We start from the raw sequence: 12,658 nt of genomic DNA, 5'->3' as shown, positions 1-12,658 counted from the left end.
TTCTAAAGAAAAATTAATGAGCATATGTTTTTGAAGGGATTAATAAACATGTAGATAATGGTGAGCCAGTGGATAAGAACATAAGAAATGCCATACTGGGTCAGGCCAAGGATCCATCAAGCCCAGTACCCAGTTTCCAACAGTGGCCAATCCAAGTCACTTGTCCACGTAAAATTTCATCTGGCATTTGGAAGCCCGATCTTCCAGTCTTACAAGGTCCTCCTGCAAATTGTCACAATCCACTTGAGATTTAACTACTCTGCATAATTGTGTGTCATCCGCAAACCTGATCACATCACTCATCATTCCCCTTTCCAGATGGTTTGATAAAGTTCCTCCTGTGCTGCTCCTTAGAAAATTAAAAAGTCATGGGATAGGAGGCAGTGTCCTTTATGTTTTGCAAATTGGTTACAATAGGACTAAATGGTCATTTTTCTCAATGACGCAAGATAAATAGTAGTGTGCTTCAGGGACCTGTAGGGACCATTGCTTTTTAATATATTTATAAATCATCTGGAAAAGGAAACGAGCAATGAGAGGATTAAAACTGTAAATACCACAAAATTATTCAAAGTTGTTAAATCACAAGCAGATTGTGAGAAATTGAAGGAGAACCTTGCGAGACCGGGAGACCATGCAACCAAATGGCAGATGAAATGCAATATGGACAAGTGCAAAGCAATGCACATAGGAAAAAATAATCCCAATAGTACTGTTAGGTTCTAGGAATCACCGCCCAGGAAAACAATCTAGGCATCCTAGACAATACATTGAAACCTTGGTTCAATGTGCAGCAATGGTCAAAAAAAGCAATCCATGTTAGAAATTATTAGGATAGGAATTGAAAATAAAATGGAGAATATCATAATACATCTGTATTGCTCCATGGTGCAATCACAAAGTACTGAATGCAATTAGAAAAGGTACACATAAGGGTGATCAGAAACTAGTTGATACTAAATTACTAAGTAGCACATTTAAAATATATTGGAAATCATTGTTGTCAGTAAGTGTAAAATTAAGCTCTGGAATTCGTTGCAGGAGGATGTGGTAAAGGTAGTTAGTGTAGCTGGGTTTAAAAAAAGATTTGAACAAGTTCCAGGAGGAAAAGTCCCTAAAAGGATATTGCCCCTGTATAGGTCTCCGGTGAGACCTCACTTGGAATACCGTGTACAATTCTGGAGACTGCACCTTCAAAAAGATATAAACAGGATGAAAGTCAATTGACAGGGTGACTAGTGGCTACTAAAATGATCAGTGGTCTTCATTCTAAAGCATATGGGGATAGACTTAAAGATCTAAACATGTATACCCTAGAGATATGGTGAGATAAGGGAGATATGATAGAGACATTCAAATATCTCAAAGGTTTCCATGCACAGGAGGTGAGCCTTTCAATGGAAATGAGGCTCTAGAATGAGGGGTCATGAGATTAGGTTGAAAGGGGGTAGGCTCAGGAGTAATTTTGGGAAACATTTCTTTACAGAGAGGGTGATGTATGTGTGGACCTGCCTCCAAGTGGACGTGGTGGCGATAAAACAGTATATGAATTCAAAAAAGCACAGGATAAATCTAATGCTAAATTAAATTAATTGGACAGAATGGATGGGCCATATAGTCTTTTTCTGCAATCATGTTTCTATGTTATGAACACGGTAGACTTAGGAAAAGCCACTGCTTATCCTTGGGTGTTATGAGGCATGGGATCTATCTACTATTTAGGATCCTGCCAGATACTTGCAACTTGGGCTTAATGAACACTTTGTATGACCCATATGAATGTTCTTATGTACCTGTCACTGTTTCCTGGAAGAGGCTGTGCTGTGTTTACAGGATGCTTGGAGACAAAAGTGAGAGCCCCTTAGGGTTCACATTCACTCTCTCGCACCTCACCACGTGGAAAATAAAAAGCTATTATGTGACAAGGCAGTAGAATTTATCTACTGTAGCCAGGCTATTCATATCCAAACACTTTTATTTCTATTTCAGCTAAGAAAGCTGTACCCTTAGCTTAGTGGTACTTACTTGGTTTGAAGTTAGAAGGGCACAGGTTCAAATCCAGAGATCCCTGATTGGCAAAATTCTGTGACACTGCAGAACTTTCACAGGCAGTGTTAGAGGTATGATCCTAAACCAAATCCTGGGCAGATAAGGGTTTGTCGGGAATAGCGGTTTCCCTCTTCAGAAGAGTACATGATAAATGTGAATCGGTTATTGTCTCTTTTGGATAATAGAAGGACTAGGGGGGCATTCTATGAAGTTAGCATGTAGCACATTTAAAACTAATTGGAGAATGTTCTTTTTCACTCAATGCACAATTAAACTCTGGAATTTGTTGCCAGGGGATGTGGTTAGTGCAGTTAGTATAGCTGTGTTTAAAAAAAGGATTGGATAAGTTCTTGGAGGAGAAGTCCATTACCTGCTATTAATTAAGTTGACTTAGAAAATAGCCACTGCTATTAATTGCATCAGTAACATGGAATAGACTTAGTGTTTGGGTAATTGCCAGGTTCTTATGGCCTGGATTGGCCACTGTTGGAAACAGGATGCTGGGCTTAATGGACCCTTGGTTTGACCCAGTATGGCATGTTCTTATGTTCTAAGGGAGAAGACTGAGGTAGTAGGGAGATGGCCGTGAACACTCTTCTAGTCTCTCACTGAGGTTTAAGATAAGATAAAAAAGCAGCTCCCCCAGTTGAGTTCCCTGGAGAATGAAGTTTATTTTAGCCAGGTCCTGCATTTCCATTCCCTTTTACATCTACCCTGTCAAAGATGGCAGAGCTGAAAAATGGCAAATGGTACCAAAGCCAAACTGAGGGAGTTTCTCCTAATCGGCTGACAGCTCTGAAGGAGCATTCAAATCCAGAACTAGTTCAGCCTGCCCTGGATGAGATTGAGCCACCCTAGGCTCCTGCTATATGAAGGGGTACTGGGCTCATGTTTTTCAGTGATGGCACACTGACATAAATCCTGGTCCTGAGCTGTAATAAATGACATGACCCTCCCCAACTCCAGACCCAGGGGTGGGTCATATGACCTAGGATCATATGTCATCATATTCCATGTGTCTGTCTACAGAGTGACATATGGATGGAAAAGTATACACGTAGCTCTCCCACTGTAGTATAAAATTGCAGGCTATTGGAAAGTCTGTGTGTGAATTAGCATTACAATGAATCCCCCCCAACCACAAGGAATCAAGTGAACTCATCAGTAGATACATATCAAAAAGGGGTTGAAAACAGCAAAATCAGTTCTATATGAAATATCACTTCTAAGAAGGCTAGCTAAGGCATTCCACCGATTCCCACATCATAATATAGCCTCAATGGCATCACCGTCCTGCATGCCTCTTCCTCACACCAGATGACATGTGAGACTGGAAAATTGGGCATCCAAATGGCAGATGAAATTTAATGTGGATAAGTGCAAGGTGATGCATATAGGGAAAAATAACCCATGCTATAATTACACAATGTTGGGTTCCATATTAGGTGCTACAACCCAAGAAAGATCTAGGTGTCATAGTGGATAACACATTGAAATCGTCGGTGCAGTGTGCTGCGGCAGTCAAAAAAGCAAACAGAATGTTGGGAATTATTAGAAAAGGAATGATGAATAAAACGGAAAATGTCATAATGCCTCTGTATCGCTCCATGGTGAGACCGCACCTTGAATACTGTGTACAATTTTGGTTGCCGCATCTCAAAAAAGATATAATTGCGATGGAGAAGGTACAGAGAAGGGCTACCAAAATGATAAGGGGAATGGAACAACTCCCCTATGAGGAAAGACTAAAGAGGTTAGGACTTTTCAGCTTGGAGAAGAGACGACTGAGGGGGGATATGATAGAGGTGTTTAAAATCATGAGATGTCTAGAACGGGTAGATGTGAATCGGTTATTTACTCTTTCGGATAGTAGAAAGACTAGGGGGCACTCCATGAATTTAGCATGGGGCACATTTAAAACTAATCGGAGAAAGTTCTTTTTTACTCAACGCACAATTAAACTCTGGAATTTGTTGCCAGAGAATGTGGTTAGTGCAGTTAGTATAGCTGTGTTTAAAAAAGGATTGGATAAGTTCTTGGAGGAGAAGTCCATTACCTGCTATTAAGTTCACTTAGAGAATAGCCACTGCCATTAGCAATGGTAACATGGAATAGACTTAGTTTTTGGGTACTTGCCAGGCTCTTATGGCCTGGATTGGCCACTGTTGGAAACAGGATGCTGGGCTTGATGGACCCTTGGTCTGACCCAGTATGGCATTTTCTTATGTTCTTAAAAGACTCATTGGGGACAACTTTCACACTGCCTGCGCATTGGACTTGGGGTCCATGGCACTTTACCTGCAAGCTTTGCACATATTCTCACATGAATCTTGCCACTTGTAACTGCTTTTTTTGTGCAGGAATATTTCTTTTCATGGAAAAGATCATGCATAGATTTGAAAATGTAATCCATGCATGGCATTTTCCTCCCTAATCTCAATAAGCATCCAGGAATGCCTCCTCACGTGGTTGAAAGTGCACACAGCATGAACACTGAATGTACTGTTAGTTGCAATGAGAGAGGAAAAATTTCAGAGGTCCAATTTACCCTAAATGGCTTTGAGAACTGTCCACATAGAAACTAGGTGGTCATGGGATCAGAGGCATGTCCTGTTGTGGATTGGTAACATCCCAGAATTCAACTAATGTATCTAAATTTGCAACACGATCAGGGGCAGCCTGCTCCCAAGTTTACTGCACAAGAATTTGTAGCACATTGTTAATCTGAAAGGCCTTAGGGAGTATGAAATAGTTTTCAGGTTATTCACAGTGAACATTCATTAAACACATTTGTATAAAACAGCCACCACTCTAAGCAATAGACTGACCTTGTACTTGTCCTCAGAAGTGAACGTCAGCATCCCTGCAAGATCCAAGAGGTAAGGTAACCAGATGGTTCCACAAGTAACTACAAGCCATCAGTTGATGACTAATGTAAAGTTGCAAGTTTCACCTGTTAAGCATTTTGGTATTTGTAGTCTTGCAGTTGATTTAAAGAAACCAGACTACAATTGAGACCTGGGTGCACTGTCTTAAACATAATCCGAACCTTATTCAGTCTGGAAGCTGGTCCAAAAATAAAGTGTAGGAGTGAATCAGCAGAAATGCAATCCATGAATCACAAAGGTAGACTGGTACTGAGTCACACTAAAATATCACAGAGAAGGCCTCTTCTGGTCATTTCCTTGGTATTTCAGCATCAGTACTAGGCAGACTTTGGCATAAATTTTTTTTTTTTGGAACGCAGACGGCATCTACTATCATTGTCCATGCAGCAACTGAGATATATGTACATCAATCAGTGACTGAGTGAACCACCATCTACAATCACATATACTCGGGTTGCAGATGGCATCCATATTTCTGCTGTCAGTACGTTGCGTATCCCATTTGTAGTCTAGAGATCTAGTCACCATCTTAAAAAAAAAAAAAAAAAAAAGACATAGTGGAAATAGAAAAAGGTGCAGAGGAGGGCAACAAAAATGATAAAAGGGATGGAATATGTTTCCCCATTACGAGAGGCTACGCTGGCTAGGGCTCTTCAGCTTGGAAAAGAGAAAGCTCAGAGGAGATAGGACAAATTTATTTTTTTTAAACTTAAGATTCCAGAATTTGATATAGTGCACTATTTCCAGAGGACATGATAAAGGCAACCAGCATAGTGGGATTTAAAAGCTGTTTGCACAAGTTCTTGGAGGGAAAGTCCATAAAACAGTATTAGCCAGGTAGCTTTTTTTTTTTCAGTCTATTGCTACTGGAGTAAGTAACAAGAAACCAATCTACGGCGTTCTTGTGACCTGGATTGGTCATTGTCTGAAATCAGATGCTAATAGATCAAGGATGGCATTTATGCTCTTATGACTAGCAACTCTTTTATTTATAACCTAGTGGGGTGCTGCGTCTTCCACTGTTTGCAGCTGCTGAATAAAACTAAATACTAAACACCAGCTTGTCCTGCCATGGTCCCTCCTCCCAATGGTCTGATATTGCCAAAACAACCCAAATTCCTAAGTGCCTCCTCCCACATTCCCAACTTTTGTCCCCCAAATTCTAAAAAGTCTTCCTGAGTTCTGAATGGGAGCTGGATCCCTTCACTGGCATTGCAATGAATGCTTGAATACTAAGTGCTGGTAGGCTCTCAGTGCAACCAGCACTTAGGATTCAGCAGAGGGGGAAGGAGGTAAGACCCTGTCCTCAGCTCATTCAACTTCACAAAGCCTTGATAGGGATCTGTGGTGTTTGGGGAAGAAGGGCCACGGAGGAATTTGGGTTGTTTGGGAAACAGCACTCCTCGGGAGGGGAAACCGTCACAAAGCAATTTTATTTCTAGTATCAGTGAGATGGGGATCCATGTCACACATCTTTTTCTTAAGTAGCGGGTAGGAAGGAGGAAGAGAACCCACACTGTTTGCATCAGGTGCTTAATGGCTGGTGGAGTGGAATCAGGAAAGCAAGGACTGAGTGCTTAACACTTTTCTTTCTTTTTAAGAGCACATTTAAGGTGGGGGGTTGGCTCCCAGACTGTTTTTCTTTTTTTTTTACACACAAACCATGAAGTGGATGAGGAGATGGGGGTGCACTGGTATCTTTTTATTTAAATGGCAGAAGGGGCTTAGGATGCTGGACATTTTTTTTTTTTATGACAGAAAGTTAAATAGCCAGATACAGACTGGCTTGTAAAGTGCCTAGGTTTGGCCCAACAAGTTAGTATGCTCTCTGAAAAGATGCACTAGCTGCTTAACTTTCTACCCCTATCCTAACCCTGCCATCTTGTAAAATTTAGGTGGCTGAAAATAGGAGGTCAGCATGGTTGCATTTCAAAGGCTTCAATCTAGCCAGACTGCAGGTTTTACACCTCTGCTATCTGCTGGAGACCGAGAAATACTGAGAGACTGCAGGTGACACACTAGGTTATAGGGCAGTATCAATGGAGAAATTACTTACCTGATAGTTTTTTTCCTTAGTGTAGACAGATGGACTAAAGACCAATGGGTTATATGCTCCCCTGCAAGCAGAGGGAGACTGAGTCAGGTTTCAAAGCCGACGTCACCTTAGCTGTATCCCTACAGTGGCCGCAGCCCTTCAGTATTCTCTTCAAAAGCCTTTGTGGACATACTATTGAAAGACTTGATTAAAAATTGAGAACCATAACTGTACTCAACCAAACATAAGCGCTGAATCCCAGCAAGATTATAGATGCCCTGATCTAAGGTTTGGGCAACGGTTTACCCATAACCTCTTGGAATAGATATTCACCTCATGGGAGATTCCTTGATACCGTTCTTGGGCTGCCATGGGTGGGGATGCAGAGTCCATCTGTCTACACTAAGGAAAACGAAATTATCAGGTAAATAATTTCTTTATTTCCTAGCGTGTAGCCAGATGGACTCAGGACCAAAAGCTACTCCTGATCGGGGCGGGATGTTGTCCGCGGGCCAGTTAGCACCACCCTTGCAAATGCTGCATCCTCTCGGACATGAACATCCAGGCAATAGAACCTGGAGAAGGTGTGCAAGGAAGACCACGTTACCGCTCGGCAAAAGTCAACAGAAGAACATAGCTTAGCTTCCCCCCAGGATACTGCCTGAGCCCTAGTGGAATGAGCTTTAACCTGAAATGGTAATGGCTTTCCTGCCTCTACATCAGCCCCTATGGCCACCTTCTTGATCCAGCGAACGATGGTACCCCGCGAGGCTGGTTTGCCTTGCCTCTTTCCTCCGTGAAGAACAAGCGGTCGGTCTTCCGCACCACTTCTAAGTGTTCCAGATACCGCACTAAAACCCAACTGCTGTTTAAATGGTGGAGGCGGCAGCACTCTTCTGTGCCCTTGTGCCTATCTAGGGACAGTAATGAAAGGTACTGATTCAAGTAAAACTCCAAGACTATTATGGGCAAGAAGGATGGGATGGTGCAAAGTTGTAATGCTCCTGGAGCCATCCAGAGGAATGTTCCCAACATGACATGGGATGACTTGAGCATATCACCACCAGGAACACTATTTTCAGCGTTACCAGGTGCAAGGATAGACTGTGCAGCGACCGAAAGGAAGGTCCTGCTAAAAAGTCCAATACTAGATTAAGATTCCACAAGGGAATCAGCCACTGTAAGGGTGACCGGAGATGTTTTACCCCTTTTAGATAACGGACCATGTTCAGATGTACTGATAGGCAGGTTCCATTCACCTCACCTCTGAAACAGGAGATAACTCCTTGAAGGTCCAGGTGGGGGCTAAGGGACAACCCTTTAGTCAGGCAGTCCTGTAAAAATTCCAGAACCAAAAGGCCAATTTTGGCCATCTGAGGGGCAACCCAGAGTTCCTCGCACCAGGCCTCAAATATTCTCCAGCTCCGCACATATACCAAGGATATTGAGAACTTCCAGGCGCGGAACAAGATGGTAATTACTGCCACCGAATGTCCATGCTTCATCAGGCAAGTCCTCTCAAGGACCAGACCATAAAAGACAAAACAGTGTTGCTTTCTCGTGAAGGACCAGACCTTGTTTAGCAGGTCCTTGTGCGGTGGGGATCTCAACCAGAAGCCTCCACATGTCTTCCTACCACAGGCATCTGGGCCAATCTGGAGTCACTAGAAGGACTAATCCTCTGTGGTGCTTGATCTTGCGAATGACCTTGCCCAGTAGGGGCCACGGAGTGAAGGCATACAGTAAGTCCTCCTCTGGCCAGGTCAGAACAAGGGCATCAATCCCCAGGGATTGTTGATCTCTTCTGCAACTGAAGAATCGGGAGACCTTCACACTGTGAGAGGTGGCCAGCAGGTCAATGAACGTGAGGCCCCAGCGATCTACCAGCAGCTAAAGGCTCTGGCAGACAATGCCCATTCTCATGGATCCAGGCTCTGTTTAGAAAGTCTGCTCAGACGTTGTCTTTATCTGCGATGTGGGAGGCAGAGATCATCTGTAGATTCAACTCCGCCCATTCCATGAAGAGATCTCTCTCTAGAGACACTTGCTGGCTCTTGGTTCCTCCCTGACGGTTGATGTAGACTACTGTTGTTGCGTTGTCCGACATCACGTGGACTGCCTGATCCTAGAGCCTGTGGCTGAACTGTAGACATGCTAATCCGACTGTGCAGGCTTCCAGGTGGTTTATGTTCCAGTGTGCCTCTTCCTTGGTCCAATGCATCTGACAGTGAGCTCCCCACAGTGGAGGCTCGCATCTGTCTTGAGGAATAGCCAGTTCGGTGGGAACAAGCTAACACCCTTGCTCAGGTGAGCTTCCTGTAGCCACCACTGGAGCAGAGAACATACTTCCATCGGTAGGTGGAGGTGAATCGAAAAGTCTTGAGACAGCAGGTTACAATGTGACAGCAGGAAGCGTTTGAGTGGATGCATGTTTGCCCTCGCCCATGGTATTACCTCTAGGGTTGACACCATCAGACCGAGGACCTGAAGATAGCTCCACACTCTGGGGTGCAAACTTGGCACATCAGCTTCCTTATCCACAAGGGTTGGAGGAAGACCTTGTCCTGCTTGGTGTTGAACCAGACTTCAATTCTCTAAGGACCGGGAGGGGCTTAAGCCTGCTTTTGTCCATGTTCACGACCTAACCAAGCTCCTGCAGCAGAGATGTCACCCTGCTGGTCACCTGGAGACTCTCTAACAACTTCGCCCGGATCAACCAGTTGTCCAAGTATGGTGCACCAATATCCCTTCTTTCCTCAGTGCGGCCGCCGCAAAACCATCATTTTGGAAAAATGTTCTGGGGGCAGTGGCCAGGCCAAAGGGTAGTACCTGGAACTGATAATGGCAGCGAAGGAAATGCTGGTGGTTTTGTTAGATTGGAAAATGAAGGTAGGCCTCCGAGAGGTTAAGAACTCTCCCGGCTGTATGACTATTATGACGGAGTGCAGACTTTCCATGCGGAAATGAATTACTCGTAGATGACTGTTGACACTCTTGTGGTTCAGGATGGGACGAAAGGAATCCTCCTTCTTGGGTACGATGAAATAGATGGAATAATGCCCCGTATTTTCTTGGGGCATAGGTACTGGAATTATAGCACTCAAATTGAGGAGCCTTATCAAGTAGATTCTACTACCAGCTTCTTGTGCTGGGAGTGGCACGGAGACATCATGAATATGCCCCGAGGAGTGCTGCAAAACTCCAGAGCGTATCCTTCTCATATGATATCCAGTACCCATTTGTCAGATGTGATCTTGACCCACCGCTGGTAGAAGGATAGTCGACTCCCTATCTCCTCGTCCCATGGATGGGTCGGCAAAACTTAAATTGGGAAGTTCGGGCTGAACCTGAACTCGAAGGACTGATATGTCTGAAATGTCAAGTTCCTGTAGGGACAAAAGCGCTGGGAGCCCCTGGCCGGACCCCTCATAGGCGAGGGGCGCTGCAACCTCTCTCTTATCTTCCGGTAGACTAGGCACTGGAGATTCACCCCACTTACTGGCCAGCTTTTCTAATTCGCTTCCAAATAGGAGGGTTCCCTTAAAGGGCATCTTTGTGAGATTTACCTTAAAGGTCGCAACTGCTGACCAATTTTGTAGCCATGGCTGTCTTCTGGCTGCCACCACAGAGGCTACTCTTCTGGTCGAGGAATGGACTAGGTCAGAGCCTGCGTCCACTAAAAAGGCAGTGGCAGGCTCCATAGCCTCTCTGGAATGCGCCCCTGAGTTATCTGCCTCTCTAGAGAGAAGCAGGCATGAGCCACCAGAATACAACAGGAAGCAATCTCTAATGTTATTGCTATCGCATCAAAGGCTTGTTTAAAGATGAACTCCAACCGTCTATCATGTGCAACCTTTAAGGCCGTTCCTCCTTCCACTGGGATAGTTGTTCGCTTCAAAATGGCGCAGAACAGGGCATTCACTTTGGAGAAACGCAGGCCTTCTCTGGATGCCGGATAAAATGGTTACAGAACTTCCGGTGCAAGACCACCTTTAAAACTTGCTTCCGGGGCATCCCATTACAGGTCAAGCAACTCCTGGATGGCTTCCAGCATCGGAAAACAGCAAGAGCCTTTCCATAGAGACACAGGATGGGATTCTTCTTTGTTTCTGTTATAGGGTCCAAGCCAGGAACTCCCAGTCTTCAGGGTCTAGGAAACCAGGGCTGGCAATTCATCTTTATGAAAAACTTTAACATGTTCCAATATGGCTCTAAGCCTGGAGGGATTTCCCCATCCTTCAATGAATCTGCATCCCCTTCGTCGTCCGTGGGGTCTGGGTCCCTGTCAGGGATGCCCTTGGTGAGATGAGGCAAGTCTTGAGGTCTGCTGATAGGGCTGGGAGAGTGAGGCCTTCCTGGCTAGGGCTTGGTCAGGACAGAGGCAAGAGAAACAGACTGTGCCTGTATGAAGGCTTGAAGGCCTTGAAAAAAAATTCCACCCAAGAAAAGGCCACCAGGTTCATGCCTTGCCCAGGAGGAACTGGGGTAGGTGCAGTTGAATTTACCTCTCCCGTGGTAGACCCAGCCCTGGGATTATTCAGATCCGGGGTACTACCGGTTAAGATCGTGGTTGATCCATCCTCTGAATGGGAGGAGCCGGGTTTAGCCAAGTTCTGGGAATCCAACTCTCCCTGGGCCTCCTCTTGAAATAGAGTGCGCACAGGTCCTGTACTGATGCTCGTAAGCCTAAGCGTGTGTATGCGCAACGTTACATGCACAGCACCTGCGCAGAGCCGGCACACACTGCGCGTACCGACGCTTTATGAAGGGCAATGGAGACGCACAAAACCGCAAACAAGATGGCGCTGCTGCGGCCTGCCATGTGGAGTGCCCACTGAGCCTGAAGCGAGGTCTAGCACATCAGGGGGCCACAACCCGCTTGGAAGCCCCCTTCCTTGTCCCAAACGGGATTGGGATCATTGGTACGGTGTGCCGAGCAAGGAGATATAGAAACATAGAAATGACGGCAGAAGAAGACCAAACGGCCCATCCAGTCTGCCCAGCAAGCTTCACACATTTTTTCTCTCATACTTATCTGTTTCTTTTAGCTCTTGGTTCTATTTCCCTTCCTCCCCCACCATTAATGTAGAGAGCAGTGATGGAGATAGGAGGAAGGACTTACTGAAGCCAGTCCACATCTCTAAATCGGGAATCCTCTTTGCTTTACTTACCTGGGCTCAGTGCTTACCGGCTGCGTAGACAGTCTCGAGCTGCGCAGGGGGGGGGGGGGGGGGGGGAAAGAGGGCTTTGGCCGTCACCACCATGCTCGGCTTCTTAAACCCGCTGCCTTTCAGCTGCTTCAGCAGCAAAGTCCATGCCGGGAACCGGCTACCAAACCAAGGCACACCTCTGAGGGATCTCTGAAATCGCCTCAGGAAGTCTCAACTGGGGGAGAGACCTTTAGGTATCACTGCAGGAGAGCAGGGCTCAATCTTTCTCCAATTTAGTAAAATGTCCTCTTCTAAAGAGTACTGCAATCCCAATAGGGAAAGCACATCCACATCTGCTAGAAGACAGAGAGATACGGAAGGGCTGAGGTCACTGCAGGGGTATATCTAAGGTGACATCAGCTTTGACACCTGACTCAGACTCCATCTGCTAGCAGGGAAGCATATAACCCATTGCTTCAGAGTCCATCTGCCTACACGTTAGGAAACAAAACTTTTTCTCTGTCTCCATCCGCTGG

This window comes from Rhinatrema bivittatum, chromosome 4, assembly GCF_901001135.1.
Source record: "Rhinatrema bivittatum chromosome 4, aRhiBiv1.1, whole genome shotgun sequence".
NCBI lineage: Eukaryota > Metazoa > Chordata > Amphibia > Gymnophiona > Rhinatrematidae > Rhinatrema > Rhinatrema bivittatum.
Note: the sequence above shows the minus strand (reverse complement) of the source record.